The sequence below is a fragment of the Trichosurus vulpecula genome, chromosome 2 (genome assembly GCF_011100635.1).
Source record: "Trichosurus vulpecula isolate mTriVul1 chromosome 2, mTriVul1.pri, whole genome shotgun sequence".
Classification (NCBI taxonomy): domain Eukaryota; kingdom Metazoa; phylum Chordata; class Mammalia; order Diprotodontia; family Phalangeridae; genus Trichosurus; species Trichosurus vulpecula.
The window spans coordinates 374355993-374373329 of record NC_050574.1 but is presented as its reverse complement, the minus strand read 5'-3'; the positions used below and the strand labels follow the sequence as shown (position 1 = coordinate 374373329).

Below are 17337 nucleotides of genomic sequence, written 5' to 3'. Positions count from 1 at the left end.
GTGAATCAGTACTCCTTCCACTGGTGCAAATGCCAACCCATTTCTATCTCATCTTGTGTGATGTTTTTCCATGACTTTAAGTAAAACCTTACCTGGCACTTTTAACATTTGACTTATTCCATTATAACCCTCCATGTGTTCATCTATTCCTCTTTTTGCTACTCCTTTGTGGATCATACCACTTTTATGTCATTGGTAACATGCTGCATAATAACATCCACCACATATCTTTTTCATTGGAATGCCTTCAAATGTGATAGCTGGTCAAAAAGCATTATTAAGCACCTATATATAATGTGCCTGGACTGGGAGACAACAAAAGGTGAAAATGAAAAAAAAAAATCCCCATCCGCAAGAGGCTCAGAGTCTAATGGGGACATGATACAAACAAATATTTACAAACAAGATGTATACAGAATGAATTGGAGATGATCTCAGAAGGAAGGCACTAACATTAAGGGGGATCTGGGAGGCTTCTTGTAGAAGGTGGTATTACAGCTGGCATTTGAATGCAGCCAGGGAAGCCAGGAGGTGGAGATTAAGAGGGAGATGCATTATTCCTTACGAAAGGAACATCAAGGATGCCAGTATCATTGTGTGTGGGACGAGTGAAGACCTCTCATAAAAGGGAACAAATTAAATAAATAGAAATAAGTAGGATAGTGAGTCCCATTTCTCTACTTAGATATTTTCCTTTCCACAAGCCTAGCTAGTGACCGTAAGGCCCCCGAGGTTAAGAACAGGTCCTGTGTATTTACCTAATGGCGAGAGGCCTGAAAGAAAGAAGGGTTGAGGTGAATAAGTCAGCAACCATAAAATTCTCTGAGGATAAGGATAAGACACAGGATACTCACCCCCTGTACATTGACCCCAAGATAAGAGAACCTCTGTTTGGGGAAGAATGGATGGAAAGCCGAAAAGCCAGGTGCAATATAGATGTGCAAGATTAGGTAACTAACAACTAATTCCTGCCTGTCACCGATAACCGAACTGTTTGTTTAATCGTCATTGTCATTTAAGACAGATTTACTACCTTGAGATTGATAGTAGAATGAAACAAGGATGGTGGGAAGTTTATGACTGTCTCCTGCTTGTAAAAATAACCATACTGTTTGTTCCTTGCCATTATCCCTGGGTAGATTTATCGCGTCTAGATTGTACCCTCAAAGCTTACGTCTGCAAGCTGAGAGGAAGGAGGTTGGGAGGGGGAATTGCGGTTAGGGACCTATATAAACACCCCAATTTTCTGTGTCCAGTGCGCTCTGACACTGAGAGGACCCCCAGTCCTTTCAATGTCCGGGTTGCCCTTTCCTGCAGGATCGTAATAAATTTTCCTTTCTACTTTCACCTTGAGATGCCTCTGTTGTTAATTTTTGGATTCGTAAAATCCATCCCACACAATTGGATTACACGTTATGTGGCTGGAAACGTGGAGGGAAAGGCAGATTATGAAAGGCTTTGAATGCCAAACAGAGGATCCTGAAGGTAACAGGGAGTCACTGGAGTTTTGATTAAGAGGGTGCCAGGAAGATCAATTTGATGGCTGGGTAGAAGATAAGACAAGAGTAGGGGAATACTAGAGGCAGGGAGACTCAGAAGATAGGCTACTGCAAAGATCCGTGTGTAAAGTGATGAGAGCCTACACCAGTGTGTGGTAGCAGTGTCAGAAGAGAGAAAAGGACACATGAGAGAGACGATACCAAGGTAGAATGTACAGAATTTAGCAACTAATTGAATATTGGGGGAGGGGTGAGAAAGAGTGAGGAGTCAGGGATGACACCAGGGTCACTGGGAGAATGGTAGTACCCTTAACACTAAGAGGGAATTTAGGAAAAAGGGAGGACTTGAGGGGACGATAATGACTTCAGTTTTTTAATATATTGAGTTTAAAATGATCTGTTTATATAACATCTAGTTCTCCATGTCCAATAGGCAATTGGAAATGTGAGACTAGAGGTTAGAGGAGAGTTTAGATAAGTAGATCTATGAATCATCAGCATAGAGATGATAATTGATTCCATGAGAACTGATGAGATCAAATAAAATTATATAGGGAGAAGAGGGTCCAGGATATAGCCTCTGGGGACACCCACTATTAATACTGTTAGTGGTTGTGAGCTGGATGAAGATCCAGCAAAAGAGACTGAGAAGTGGTCAGAGAAATAGGAGGAGATCTGTGAAAGAACAGTATCATGAAAACCTAGAAAGAAAACAATACCAAAGAGGAGAGGGTGATCAAAGAAAAAGAGAAACAAGAAAAATTAAGGACCTGAATAAAACTTTAGAAAAATTAGATGTGATAAACCTGTGGTGATTATAGAAATGGAAAATTTTACATATTTTTTAGCCATGCATGGCAGGTTTACAAAAATTGAAATGTTTTAGGATATTAAAAAATGTTTTAGAGACATAAAAACCTCACAAATGCAGAAATATTAAACATAACCTTTACTGATCACAATGCAATAAAAAATTAGACTTAATAAAGGACCACAAAGAAAGGATTAACAATTAATTGGAGGCAAAACATTTTAATCCCAAATATTTGGTGGGTCAAAGAACAAATCAGAGGAACAATAGAATATTTTATCAAAAGAAATAATGAGATGTGCCAAAACTTTTGGAATGCTGTAAAGCCATTTCCTACTGCTGACCACTGTCATTGCTACAGGTAGGTAGGTAACTGCTGTCCCTGGAGATGGTAAAACTGCTTCTGGCACGGCTGCTGGATCCTACAAAGCAGTCTGGTGTGATTGCTTTGAGGGCCTGCTACTCCAGAACAGTCCCAACTGCCATTGCAACAGCCTAGTGTGCTACCTTCCTGTTCAGGTCCTGAGCACTGCTAATGCTCCCCTTTCCTTAGGCAAGTGCTGCTGTTTAAAAAAAAAAAATTAACATTCTTTTTTTTTTTTATTTTGAGGTCCAAAATCTCTCCCTCCCTCCAGATCCTCCCCAAATTGTTGATAAGACAAGCAATGTGATATCAATTAAATGTGTGAAATCATGTAAAACATTTCCATAAAAGCCATGTTGTTCCCCCACCCCCACCCCTGCTATAAAAAGGCAAGAAAAGAAAATGAAAAAAATTTACTTCAATTTGTACTCAGAGTTCATCAGTTCTCCCTCTGGAGGTAGATAGCACTTTTCATCAGAAGGAACTGTGTTGGATAATTGTCTTGATAAGAGTAGCTAAGTCTTTCACAGTTAATCATCATTCCAATAGTGCTGTTACTGTGTAAATGTTCTGTTGGTTCTGCTCACTTCACTTTTCATCAGTTCATATAAATTTTCCAGGGTTTTCTGAAAAAAAAATCCTGCTTGTCATTTCTTATATCCCAATAGTATTCTATCACAGTCATATGCCACAACTTGTTTAGCCATTCCTCAATTGATAGGCATCCCCTTAAGAATTTCCAACACTTGACCACCATAAAAAGAGCTACTATAAACATCTGTTTTACATATAGGTCCTTTTCCTTTTTCTGTGATCTCTTTGGGATACAGACCTAGTAGAGGTCTTGTTCAATCAAAGGGTATGAACATTTTGGGCGGGGGGGAGGTTCTGTTATGTCTTTATTATCTTATTTTTTTCCACTTGATAGTATTTTATTTTTTCCAATTACATGTAAAGATAGTTTTCAACATTCACTTTTATAAGATTTGAGTTCCAAATTTTTTCTCCTTCTTCCCCCCTCCCCTAGGCAGCAAGCAATCTGATATAGGTTATACATTTACAATCATATTAGATATAGTTCCACAATAGTCATGCTGTGAAAGAAGAATTAGAACAAAAAGGAAAAACCATAAGAAAGAAAAAAGGTGAAAATAGTACACTTTCATCTGCATTCAGATTCCATAGTTCTTTCTCTGGATGTAGACAGCATTTTCCATCATGAGTCTTTTGCAATTATCGTAGATCATTGTATTGCTGAAAAGAGCTAAGCCTATCAAGTTGATCATTTCACAATGTTGCTATTACTTTCTCCTTGTTCTGCTCATTTCACTCAGCATCAGTTCATATAAGTCTTTCCAGGTTTTTCTGAAGTCCACCTGTTCATCATTTCTTAGAGCACAACAGTATTTTCCATTACATTCATATACCACAGTTTGTTCAGCCATTCCCCAATTGATGGGCATCCCCTCAACTTACAATTCTTTGCCACTACAAAAAGAGCTGCTATAAATATTTTTGTATGTGTGAATCCTTTTCCATTTTTTTATGATCTCTTTGGGATAAAGACATAATGGTGTTATTGTTGGATCAAAAGATATGCACAGTTTTATAGCCCTTTGGATATAGTTCCAAATTGTTCTCCAGAATGGTTGGATCAGTTCACAACTCCACCAACAGTGCATTAGTGTCCCAGTTTTTTCACATCTTCTCCAACATCCTGCATTTTCCTTTTCTGTCATATTAGAAAATCTGATAAGTGTGAAGTGGTACCCCAGAGTTGTTTTAATTTGCATTTCTCTAATCAATAATGGTTTAGATCATTTTTAAATGACTATAGATGGCTTGATTTCTTTTTCTAGAAATTGCCTGTTCATATCTCTTGAGGAATGTCTATTATTTTTATAAATTTGACTCAATTCACTATACATATTTGAGAAAAAAAGGCTTTATCAAAAAAACTTGCTGTAAATTCCCCCTCCCCCCCAGTTTCCTGCTTTCCTTCTAATTTTGGCTGCATTAGTTTTGTTTGTGCAAAAAAAATTCAATTTTACGCAATCAAAATTTATCCATTTTACTTCTCATAATTCTTTCTATCTCTTGTTTAGTCATACTTCCTTTATCAATAGATCTGATGCTCATTTTTCCATTCTCCTCTAATTTGCATATGATATGGCTTTTCATGTCTAAATCATTTACCTATTTTCACTTTATCTTGGTATATGGTGTGTGATGTTGGTCTATACCTAGTTTCTGCCAAACTGCTTTCCAGCTTTCCCAGCATTTTTGTCAAATGGTGAGATATTTGAGTTTATCAGACACTAAATTAATATGGTCATTTGCTACTGTGTTTTGTATAACTAATCTATTCTATTGACATACCACTCTGTTTTTTTAGCCAGAAACAGCCTGTTTTGATAATTACTGCTTTGTAATATAGTTCGAAATCTGGAAGTGCTAGGCTACCTTCCTTCATTTTTTTTTCATTGATTCCTTTGATATTCTCAAACTTTTGTTCTTCCAGATGAATTTTGTTATTTTTTCTAGCTCTATAAAATAATTCTTTAGTAGTTTGATTGGTGTGACAGTGAATAAGGAAATTAACTTAGGTTAAATTGTCATTTTTGTTATATTGGTTCAACCTACCCATGAATAATTAATATTTCTTTAGTTTTTTAAATCTGTCTTTATTTATGTAAAAATGTTTTGTAATTGTGTTCATATAATTCCTAGGTTTATCTTGACAGGTAGACCCCCAAGCATTTTATGTTGTCTGCAGTAATTTCAAATGGAATTTCTGTTTCTATCTTTTCCTGCTATATTTTGTTCATAATGTATAGAAATGCTGATGATTTATGTGGGTTTGTTTTATATCCTGCAACTTTGCTAAAGTTGTTAATTATTTCAACTAGTTTTTAGCTGATTCCCTAGGGTTCTTGAAATATACATTGTCTACAAAGAGTAATAGTTTTGTTTCTTCTTTGCTTATTTTTAATTGCTTCAATTTCTTTTTCTTGTTTTATTTCTACAGCTAGCATTTCTAGTACTATATTGATTAATAGTATAATAATGGACATTCTTGCTTCGCCCTGATCTTATTGGGAAGGCTTTTAGTTCATCCTCATTACAGAAAATGTTTGACTTCCAGTGACAAGATGGTGGATTAAGGAAGGAATCCTCTGAAGCCCTCCCAAATTCCCCTCCAAACAACTAGAAAGCTGGCTCAGAATTGATCTAGGAGTAGGGAAGCAGCTGATCAGCCTGGCAGGAAAGGTCTGTGTCACCAGGATTGGAGGGGAGCAAGGTCCAAGAGCAGCAGCAACAACAGCCAGCCTCACAGCAGGGGGCCAGCAGTAAGGCTCCAAGCCTGGGGAAATCCACTAGCAAGGCCATGCTCTCTTGCAAACCAACAGCACCCTAGGCAACTGAGCAGCCTGTGCAACACAGCAAGGGCCCACCCCAGAGACCCCATCCCCAGCACAGGCCACCAGCTAGGACTTGACCCCATTGCTGACAAGCAGTGAAGCCCCACCCTGGGGTCTGCTAACAGAGAGACCCTGTTTCCATAGCAACCCAACACAAGTACCCCGCCCCTGGGGCAGACCAGCAACAAGATTCCTCCTCCAAGGCTTGCTACCATAGAGGTCCTGTTTCCATAGCAACCCAGCAGTACTTCCCCTCCCCTAGACTCTGTTACCAAGCACCATCCCTGGGGCAGGTGAGCAACTATATCCCGCAAACAGGGGAGGCCAACAGGGAGGCTCTTCCCCCAAGTACAAGCCAGAAGGGTAGCCTACACTCCAGTGAAAGCTAGCAGCTAAGCCCTGAAGCTCAATGAAAGCCAGCAGTAAGACCCTGGGCTCTAGCACAAAAAGCTTAGGACAGTGCAGGACCAGAACCCAACTCTCACAAAGAAATATCAAGTCACAAAAAAAAGAAAAAGTAAAAAACAAAAAACTAAAAAAGAACTTGGCTATGGAAAGTTACTACGGTAACAGGAAGGATCAAGGCATAAACTTACAAGAGGACAATAATGTCAAAATAGCTACATGAGGAGCCTCAAAGAAAAATGTAATTTGGCCTCAGGCCCAAAAAGAATTCCCAGAAAAAACTTTAAAAGTATTTTAAAAAACAAATTAGAGAAGCAGAAAAAAATGGGAAAAGAAATGAGAGTAATTCAAGAGAATCATGAAAAAAGAGGCAATAGTACGGGAAAAGATATACAAAAATTTACCGAGGAAAATAACTCCCTAAAAAGTAGAATTGGCTAAATGGAAAAGAAAGTACAAAAGCTCAATAAAGAAAACAATTCCTTAAAAATTAAAATTGAGCAAGTGGAAACTAATGATAGCTGAGATATCAAGATACTTATAAAACAAAATCAAATTTTTTTTTAAAATAGAAGAAAATATGAAATTTCTCATTGGAAAAAACAACTGACCTAGAAAATAGATCCAGGAGAGATAATATAAGAATTATTGGAATACCTGAAAGCCATGATCCAAAAAAAAATGCCTGGACAACATCTTTCAAGATGACTTGATATATTAGAACTGGAGGACAAAATAGAAATTGAAAGAATCCACCCATCATCACTGGAAAGAAATCCCAAAATGAAAACTCCCATGAACATCATAGCCAGATTCCAGAACTCACAAGTCAAACTCACAGATCACTGCAAATAGCCAAAAAGAAGCAATTCAAATAGCATGGAGCTACAGTCTGTATTACACAGGATTTGGCACTTCCACATTGGAGAACTGGAAGACTTGGAATATGATAATGTCTGAAGGCAAAAGAGTTAGGATTACAACCAAGAATCACCTACCCAGCAAAATTGAATATAATTTTTCAAGGGGGAAAATGGATATTTAATGAAATAAAAGACTTTCAGGCATTCCTAACTAAAAGACCAGAGCTGAATAAAAAATTTAACATTCAAATGCAAGACTCAAGGGAGACATGAAAAGGTAAAAAAGAAACAAGAAAGAGAAAACATAAGAAATTCAATAAAGCTAAACTTTATATTTCTATATGGCAAGAAAATATAACTCTTAAGAGCTTTATTATTATAAAAGTAATTAGAAAGAGTATATATAGACAGAGGGTGTAGATATAAAGTGACTTTGGCGGGATGATACCCAAAAAAAAAAAAATAAATGGGTGAGAAAGAAAATTGCACTGGAAGAAGAAGGAGAGGGGAAATTGAATGGAGTAAATTATCCCACATAAAAGAGGTGTGAAATAGCTATTATAATGGAGGGGAAGATGAGAGGGGTGGAAGGGCAAGCAAAGCTTAAACCTTACTTTCATCAAAATCAGTTCAAAGAGGGAATAATATACACACTCAGTTGGATACAGAAACCTATCTTAGCCTACAAGGAGGTAAAAAAGGATGGGGAATAATATAAGGAGGAAGGGGGACTGATAAAAGGGAGAGTAGATTGGAGAAGGCAGTGATCAGAAGTAAAACATTTGTGGAAGAGAAAAGGTGGTGGATAAGAGGTGGGGATAAATGAGGGAAAAATAGCATGGAGGGAAATATATCTTTATAACTATACATGTGAATGGGATTAACTCACCCATAAAATGGAAGCAGATAGCAGAATGGATTAAAATCAGAATCCTACAATATGTTTAGTTTACAAGAAACACATTTGAAACAAAGAGATATATATACAGGTAAGAGGCTAGAGCAGAATTTATTATGCTTCACCTGAAGCAAAGAAAGCAGGGGTAGGAATCATGATCTCAGACAAAGCAAAAACAAAAATAGATCTAATTAAAAGAGATAAGGAAGAAAACTATATCTTGCTAAAAGGTACCAGAGACAATAATGTCATTTCAATACTAAATATATATACACCAAATGGCATAGCATCTAAATTTTTGAAGAAGTGGAATACAGGAGGAAATAGTAAAACTATTCTAGTGGGTAACCTCAATTTTCCCCTCTCAGAACTAGATAAATCTAACAAAAAAATAAACAAGAAAGAAAGGGAGGTCAATAAAATTCTAGAAAAGTTAGATATGATTAGATCTCTGGAGAAAATGGAATGGAAATCAAGGGGAATATACCTTTTTCTCAGCAGTACATGGCATCAACACAAAATTCACTGTGTATTAGGACATAAAAACCTCACAATCAAATGGAGAAAAACAGAAATAGTAAATGCACCCTTTTCAGATCATAATGAAATGAAAATTACATTCAATAATTGACAATAGAAAGAGAGATGTGCAACTAATTGAAAACTTAAAAATCTAATCCTAAAAAACAAGTATCAAAGAACAAATTATAGAAACAATCAATAATTTCATTAAAGAAAATGACACCAATGAGACAACATACCAAAATTTATGGGATGCAGCCAAAGCAGCACTTAGGGGAAAATTTATATCTCTAATTGCTTATATCAGAAAAATAGAGAAAAAGCAGATCAATGAATTGGGCATGCAACTGAAAATCCTAGAAAAGGAGTAAATTAAAAATCTCCAATTAAACACCAAATTGGAAATCCTGAAAATCAAAGAAGAGATTAATAAAATTGAAAGTAAGAAAACCATTGAACTAATAAATGAAACTAGAAGCTAGTTTTATGAATAAAAAAACAATGAAAAGATAAATCTTTGGTTAATTTCAGGGGTGGGGAACCCACAGCCTCAAAGTGGCCCTCTAGGCCCTTTGACTGAATCCAAACTTCACAAAATAAATCCCATAAATAAAAAGATTTGTTCTGTAAAACTTGGATTCAGTCAAAAGGTGGCACCCAAGGATCTAGAAGGCTGCAGGCTCCCCAACCCTGGTTAATCGAACTAAAAAAAAAAAATAAGAGAACTAAATTACTAGTATCAACAATGAAAAGGGTGAATTCACCACTAACAAGGAGGTAATTAAGACAATTGTTAGGAGCTATTTTACCCAATAATATGCCAATAAATTTGACAATCTAAATGAAATCAATGTATATCTACAAAAATATAAATTACCTAGATTAACAGAAAAAGAAATAAAATACTTAAATAACCCAATCTTAGAAAAAGAAATTGAACAAGCCATCAATGAACTTCCTAAGCAAAAATACCCAAGACCAGATGGATTCTCAAGTAAATTCTACCAAACATTTAAAGAACAATTAATCTTAATATTATATAAACTCTTTGGGAAAACAGGCAAAGAAGGAGACCTACCAAATTCTTTTTATTACACAAATATGGTGCTGATACCTAAACCAGGAAGGGCCAAAACAGAGTAAGACAATTATAGACCAAATTTCCCTAATGAATATTGAAGCAAAAATTTTAAATAAAATGCTAGCAAAGAGATTACAGCAATATATCACAAGAATCATGCACTATGACCAGGTGGGATTTATACCAGGAATGCAGGGCTGGTTCAATATTAGAAAAACTAGCAGCATAATTGACCATATCATTAATAAAACCAACAGAAATCATAGATGATATCTCAATAGATGCAGAAAAAGCCTTTGACAAAATACAACATTCATCTCTATTCAAATCACTAGAAAGCATAGGAATAAATGGAGCTTACCTTAAAATGATAAGTAATATTTATGTAAAATCATCAGCAAGCATTATCTATAATGGAGATAAGCTAGAAGCCTTTCCAATACAGTCAGGGGTAAAGAAAGGATGCTCATTATCATCTCTGTTATTTAATACTGTACTAGAAATGTTAGCTATAGCAATAAGAGAAGAAAAATAAATTAAAGGAATTAAAATAGGCAATGAGGAAATAAAACTATCACTCTTTGCAGATGATATTTTGTTATACTTAGAAAATCCTAGAGAATCAACTAAAAAACTACTTGCAATTATTAACAATTTTAGCAAAGTAGCAGGATACAAAATAAGTCCACAGTAAATCATTGGCATTCTGTACGTTACCAACAAAGTTCAGCAGTAAAAAATAGAAAGAGAAATTCCATTTAAAATAATTGTAAACAATATAAAATACCTGTCAAGACAAACCCAGGAACTATATAAATATAACTGTAAAACCCTTTTCACATAAAGTCAGATTTAAATAATTGGAAAAATATTCATTGCCAAAAACATTAATAGGCCAAGCCAATATAATAAAAATGACAATTCTTCCAAAATTAATCTATTCAGTGCTAAAACAATCAGCCAAAAATTATTTTATAGAGCTAGAAAAAATAATAAAATTCATCTGGAAGAATAAAAGCTCAAGGATATCAAGTTAATCAATTAAAAATGCAAAAGAAGGTGGTTTAGCCATACCAGATCTCAAACTGTATTATAAAGTGGTAATTATCTAAATAATTTGATACTGGCTAAGAAATAGAGAGGTAGACCAGTGCAGTAGATTAGGTACAAACTACATGATAGTAAATGACCATAGCAATCTAGTATATGAGAAACCCAAAGATCCAAGCTTTTGGAACAAAAACTCATTATTTAACAAAAACTACTGGGAAAACTGAAAAACAGTATGGCAGAAACTAGGTATAGATTAACATCTCACACCATATACCAAGATAAGGTCAAACTGGGTACATGATTTACACATAAAGGGTAATAACATAAGTAAATTAAGAGAGAATGGAATATTTTATCAGATTTATGGATAAGAGAAGAATTTAGGACTAAAGATGGTATAGAGAGCATTACAAAATGTAAAATAATTAATTTTGGTTATATGAAATTAAAAAAGTTTTTGCACAAACAAAACCAATGCAACCAAAATTATAAGGAAAGCAGAATTTTCACAAGTATATCTGATAAAGGCCTCATTTCTCAAATATATAGAGAACTGAGTCAAATTTGTAAAAATAGAAGTCATTCCCCAATTGATAAATGGTTAAAGGGTATGAACAGGCAGCTTTCAGATAAAGTAATCAAAGCAATCTATGATCATATGGAAAAATGCTGCAAATCACTATTGATTAGAGAAATGCAAATTAAAATCACTCTGAGGTACTACCTCACAACTACCAGATTGGCTAATATTACAAAAAAAGAAAAATGCTGAATGTTGGAGAGGATGTGGGAAAACTGGGATGCTAATGCACTGTTAGGGTAGTTGTGAACTGATCCAACCATTCTGGAAAACAATTTAGAATTATGCCCAAAGGGCTATAAAACTGTGCATATGCTTTGACCTAGCAATACTACTGCTAGGTCTTTATCCCAAAGATATCCAAAAAAAGAGAAAAGGACCTATTTGTACAAAAAATATCTATAACAGCTATTTTTGTGGTGGCTAAGAATTGGAAATCAAAGGAAAACCCATCGATTGGAAAATGACTAAACAAGCTGTGGTATATGATTTTTTAAATTTTATTTTATTTATTTAATATATTTAGTTTTCAGCATTGATTTTCACAAGGGTTTGAATTACGAATATTCTCCCTGTTTCTACCCTCCTGCTGCAGGTGGACCACACACTTCCCTCACCCAGATCCAGCAGTTTTCCCACTGCCCCGCTGTGTTATCTTTGGCGTTTGTGGGTTGAGAAGTTTTCCACAGCTCAGTGATTCAGGGCTCTGAGGCCTGCTCTGCCCCAGTCTACTCCAGCCTGGTCTGTCCTGGCGCAGCTCACATTGGGCTGTGCTGTGCTCCCAGCACAGCGTGATAGACCCTTCTCAGTGACTATCCAGGCCATCTTGGACTGGAGACTTGTTTTCCTGTGTTATTTTGTGGGTTATGTAACTCTAGAATTTGTTTAGAGTCATTTTTTACAGGTGTTTGGAAGGATTTGGGGGAGAGCTTAAGTGAGTCCCTGTTTTCAAGCTGCCATCTTGGCTCCACCCCTCCATTTTATATATTTTTTAAAAATATTCATCCATTTAACTTAAATTCTCAGTTTTATTGGCATACATTTGGGCAAACTTGCCCCTAATAATTGCTTTAGTTTCATCTTAATCAGTTGTGTCAGTAGTGTCTGAGTCTTCATGAACCCATTTGGTATTTTCTTGGCAAAGATACTGAAGTGGTTTGCTATTTCCTTCTCCAGTCACTCTTAGTACATCCACCCTTTTCATTTTTTATACTGGTAATTCGGTTTTCTTTTTAAAATCAAATTAAACAATGGTTTGCCTATTTTATAGTTTTTTTTTTCATAAAACCACCTCCTAGTTTTATGTATTAGTTTAATAGGCAGCTTTACTTTAAATTTTATTAATCTCTCCTCTGATTTTCAAGATTTCTACTTTGGCATTTAATTAATATTTTTAATTTGTCCTTTTTCTAGTTTTTTAAATTGCTTGCCCAATTCATTGACCTGCCCTTTCTTTTTTTAAAAATTCATGGAAGCATTTAGAAATATAAATTTTCCCCTAAGTACTACTTTGGCTACATCCCAAAAATTTTGGTATGTTCTCATTGTCATCCTTATCTTTAAGATATTAGTTAATTCCCATGGTAAGTGACTGATAAATATTCCCACTACTAGACTCTTTGATTAGGAGAAACCACTATAAGGTATATACCCCAAAGAAAAAAGGAAAGGATTCATATGTACAAAAACATTTGTTGTAGAATTTTTTGTTTTAGGAAAGAACTAGAAACAAAGTGCGTGCCCATTAACTAGGGAATAATCACCAAGCACCAATTAATTTGGTCTACATAAGAAAAAAGTGACTTCTGTAGATAATGGTCACTAATTCCCATGCCAGGCATATATCTCTAATTGTCTGCTAATCAATCTATTAATCAATAAGACAATCAGTAGACATTTATTAAATGTTTAGTATGTGCCAAACACTGTGCTACATGTGAGCAAGAGGCAAAGACCAGAAAACACATGATCCCTGCCCTCAAGGGGCATATAATTTAGTAGGACAAGAAGACATTAACGCAGCAAGCTATTTAATAAACATTAAATGGTAAATGCATCAGAGTACTACAAAATAAAGTGTTACATGAGATCTGGAGCAGGTTATTTCCAAGGAAAGATTTATTAAATAAGTGAGTTTAAATAAATATTAAATAAATAAATGTTAAATAGGCATTCAAAAGGCAAGGAGATGTTGAATGAAGGCATTCCACGTTCATAAAGCAAAAGAGTCAACCTGAAAGCCCCATAATATATATTAGACTGTCATAGAGTTGTACCTTTGTTCAAATTGTTCCCTATAGATGCCCATCAATTGGGGAATGGCTGAACAACTTGCGTCATATAGTTGCGAAGGACTACTACTATCTATAAGAAATGATGAATTTTCTTATTCAGCTGGCCAAGATGCCAAAGGGAAGAAGGCCAAGGGAAAGAAGGTGGCTCTGGCCCCTGGTGTAGTAAAGAAGCAGGAGGCCAAGAAAGTGGTCAATCCTTTGTTTGAGAAGCAGCCTAAGAACTTTGGCATTGGTCGGGACATTCAGCTCAAAAGGGACCTTACTCAATTTATCAAATGGCCTCAGTACATCAGACTGCAGTGTAAAAGGTCTATCCTTTATAAGCTTTTGAAAGTCCCACCAGTAATTAACCAGTTCACCCAGGCTTTGGATCATCAGACAGCTACTCAACTGCTTAAACTGGCTCACAAGTATAGACCCAAGACAAAGCAAGATAAGAAGCAAAGGCTGCTGGCTGGGCTGAACCCAAGGCTGCAGGCAAAGGAGATGTCCCCATTAAGAGACCGCCTGTCGTCAGAGCAGGTGTTAACACTGTTACTACCCTGGTAGAAAACAAGAAAGCAAAGTTGGTAGTAATTGCACATAATGAGGACTTCATTAAGCTAGTAGACTTCCTACCTGACTTGTGTTGGAAAATGGAGGTTCCTTACTGTATTATCAAAAGTAAAGCCAGACTGGGTCACTTAGTTCACAGAAAGACCTGCACAAGCATTGCCTTCACACAGGTTAACCCTGAAGATAAGGGATCCCTGGCTAAGCTGGTAGAAGCCATCAAAACCAATTACAATGACAGATATGAAGAGATCCATCAACAATGGGGTGGTAGTGTTCTGGGTCCAAAATTGGTGGCTTGTATCGCCAAGCTGGAAAAGGCAAAAGGTAAGGAACTTGCAACCAAATTGGGTTAAATGTATATTTGATTTTTCCCTACATAAAAATAAAAATTTAGACAACAACAACAAAAAAGAAATGATGAGCCAGGATGCCTTCAGAAAAATCTGGGAATACTTGCATGAACTGAGGCAAGTGAAATAAGCAGAAATAACATTGTACACAGGAACAGCAATATTATATCATGACCAACTGTGAATGACTTAGCTATTCTCAGCAATACAATGATTCAAGACAATTCTGAAGGACTTGTTGAAGAAAAATGCTATCCACCTCCAGAGAAAGAATGCAGATTGAAGCAAACTGTTTTTTACTTTATTATTCTTGGAGATTTGGGTTCTGCATTTTCTTTTCCAACACAGCTAATATGGAAATGTTTTGCATGATTACACATGTATAATTTATGTGAAACTGCTTGTCTTCTAAAATAGGGGGAAGAAGATGGAGGGAGAGAATTTGGAATTCAAATTTTTAAAAAATGAATGTTAAAATTTTTTGTCTTCATGTAATGGGGAAAAAACAAAATGAAAATTAAACATAAAAAAGTTACTCTTCAAAAAATTGTTCCCTATATTTGAAAAGCACTCATCCTCCCATTTTAAAGCAACCCATTTTTCTTAGGAACTGATCTGGTGATTTCACTTGTAATGAAACTCTTTGATGAGGAGCTCCCTCTGCCAATGCAATTTGGCAATACTCTGCAACTCTGCAAGTGGTCCAGATACTAAGAGGTTAGTTGTCCAAGTTCATAGAGTCAATATACATCAGAAAGAGGACTTGAACCCAAGTCTTCCTGGCTCTGAGGCTAGGTCTTTACCCACTATTTAATACTGCCTCTCTTACATATGTATCGTTTTAATTATTAGAAAGTTTTTCCTGACATCAAAACTAAATTTGACTCTGAAATTATCACTAATTTCTCCTAGTTCTGTCTACTGAAGACAAAGAAAACAATTTCTGTTGCTCTTCCACATGACAGCAGTTCAAAAATACTTGAAGACAATAATCATGTCGTCTTTGAGTCATCCCTTCTCTAGGCTAAACATCAATAGATCCTTCAATTGGACTTGGGAGTCTTTGGCCATCCTGTTTGTCCTCCTCTGAATTCTCTACACAGTTATGGAGCCCCCCCACCTCCTCTAAGATAGTCCCCTACCTGGCCACTCTTACAGGCCAGGTTCCCAGAAGGCAGCTGATTGTTCCTTAGGTCAACCCTGACAGGTTGAAATTTCTACTACATACACATTGAAGTACATAGGTCTTCACCAGTGCTCTCCCATCATCGATCAGAATCAACTGAATTTAATCAAGAATTTATCAAAGGGCATTTTTACTAAGATGGTATAGCAAAAACAGTTGTTACAAGATAGTATCCCTTCAACCTGGAGTACATACTCCATTTGCACATAGAAGGGAGAATAAGTTCTTTTTTTTAAAAAAACTAGGAAAAACCCAAGTTCAAATCCCATCCTGTCACTTTTTTGCCTCTTGTTAAAAATTTTTATTTTCATTTTGAACTTTAAAACACCAAATAAAATAAGTGTTTCCATATACATAGTAGAACATAATAAAGGAGATAGCAAATCCTACATGAAACTGCAGATCTCTATTATCTATAGCTTGCTTTTCTAAGTATGTAAGTCGAACCTGTAGTTTGAAAAGCTATCCTGTTTCTCTTCGCTATATTATTGGAAGAGATGCCTCAATGACCTGTTTTTCTTTTTTCCCTTCCTTCCTTCCTTCCTTCCTTCCTTCATTCCTTCCTTCCTTCCTTCCTTCCTTCCTTCCTTCCTTCCTTCCTTCCTTCCTTCCTTCCTTCCTCCCTCTCTGTCTCTCTCTCTCTCTTTCTTTTTCTTTTCTCTATCCCTCTGACCTTCCTATCTCTTACATTAGGGAAAAAAAAAAAACAACCAAGCCCTTGCAACAAATTTGCATAGTCAGGCAAAACAAAATTGTTGTTATTCTTTAAATCTTGCATGTCTGGCTATTTTGTTGCAAAGCCATTTCACTGGTTTGTTCTTTTTTGTTGATGAAACCATACATAGAGATATCCATTTTCCCCTTATGACTATTTTAGGTACATTTCATAAGTTGGGATCATTTTGACTGATGAAATTTTCTATTATTTCTATGATTTGTTCGTTGACCCACCAATTCTTTAGGATAGTTATTTAATCTTCAATTAACTTTTAATTATTTCTTCTAAGGCCCTTATAGGATATAATTTTGATTGCACTGTGTTCAACAAAGGATGTTTAGTACTTCTGTCTATCTGCTTTTACTTGTGAACGGTATATGCTCCTGTCAATTTTTGTAATGGTACCATATACTATTTTCTTTCAGTAGTCACTGGAGGAAGGAAATAAGGAATCAAACATTAATTAAGCACCTATTATGTTCCTGGCACTATACTAAGTACTTTACAAGTATTACCTTATTTTATCCTTATAACAACCCTGGGAAGTAAAGCCTATCATTATCCCCATTTTATGGTTAAGGAACCTGAGGCAGACAGAAGTTAAGGGACTTGCCCAGGCCCACACAACTGTAAAGTATGTGAAGCCAGATTTTAACTTGTCTTCCTGACTCCCAGCCCAGCATTCTCTACCCTGTATCAAACAGATGCTTCCAGAGGTCTATCATCTTAAAGTTTT

The 17337-nt window shown here is 35.9% G+C and overlaps 1 pseudogene; it reads left to right on the top strand.

Annotated features, from left to right (window-relative positions):
* The first annotated feature begins 13816 nt into the window (after positions 1–13816).
* On the top strand, positions 13817–14730 carry LOC118837200 (annotated as a pseudogene).
* Positions 14731–17337: the final 2607 nt, after the last annotated feature.